Raw genomic sequence first — 1,109 nt, 5'->3', positions numbered from 1 at the left:
TCTCTGGCTCTTAAACGGGCCTTTGTTTCTTTTATGGCTCAAAATGGACCAAACAAGCTGTCGGCGTTTATAAGGAGTCGTGATGGATCACTGAATTCACTGCGCTGACTGTTTCAGGGACCGTGCCGCATTCAGCCTCCGTCTTGCAAGTCTGACAAACACAAAAATGTAGATTGAGATCCCCGAGCTCAGAAGAAAAAGCAACTGAAATGAAGAGAGCTAAAAAAAATCACTATAAGAAATAAAACATTACTTAAAAAACAGAAACAACAACAGAAAAATACAAAGCCCTCATTAGTGCATTGGAAGCAAAAAAAATTTATAATATATGTGAAACAAACCATCAGGTATACAGTGCGACCAAATTATATTACATTATATTTATTTACTTATTTATTTATTATTAGTGTTGTATTTAATCTTATTTTTTTCTGATTTATTTTAATTATTATTAATAAGATTGTTATTCGTAGTAAAAGTACTGTTATTGTCCAAATTGACTATACCCCCGTCTTTTTCTTTTAATCTCTGGAGATGTGGTATTCTTCTTCTTCTTATTGTTATTTTTATCATGATTCCTGTTGTGATTATTTCCCCTTTTTTTCTGTTGACGCTCCTCTTTGGTGCACATGTGTCCTGATGTTTGTGTTGTTATCAGATGAGCCACTTTGATTGAAGCGTTTGTCTTGTAAATGCGGCCCTTTGATGGACGAGCCTGCAGATTTGACGGAGTGCTGTGGCTCTTTTGCCATTGGTGTTTGGCTGGTCACGTGGCGTGGTCAGGAAGGTGATATGAGGGTGGAAGGTAGTTTTTTTCTTTTTTTTTTTTTTCCTTTTTGTTTTTCTTACAGCTTTGACATCCTACCTAAGGTCAGGGCACAAGGGAGCGACCATTAATGACGGCTCGCTCCAAGTCAGGTCTGAAACAWATCCACCAGGCCCAGGTTCCAGGATGAACTCCTACTTAGACTATCCGGTATGCAGCCGCGGAGCAAATGTTTTCAGCGCAAAAGCCGGATACTCCAATTTAAACCACGGGTACGCGACGTCCAACTCTTGCGCAACAAGTGATAGCTACGCACCGGACGGGTGTTTGGTGCCTCACCAGG

The sequence above is a fragment of the Poecilia reticulata genome, linkage group LG19 (assembly GCF_000633615.1).
Source record: "Poecilia reticulata strain Guanapo linkage group LG19, Guppy_female_1.0+MT, whole genome shotgun sequence".
Taxonomy (NCBI): domain Eukaryota; kingdom Metazoa; phylum Chordata; class Actinopteri; order Cyprinodontiformes; family Poeciliidae; genus Poecilia; species Poecilia reticulata.
This window is presented reverse-complemented; position numbering follows the sequence as displayed.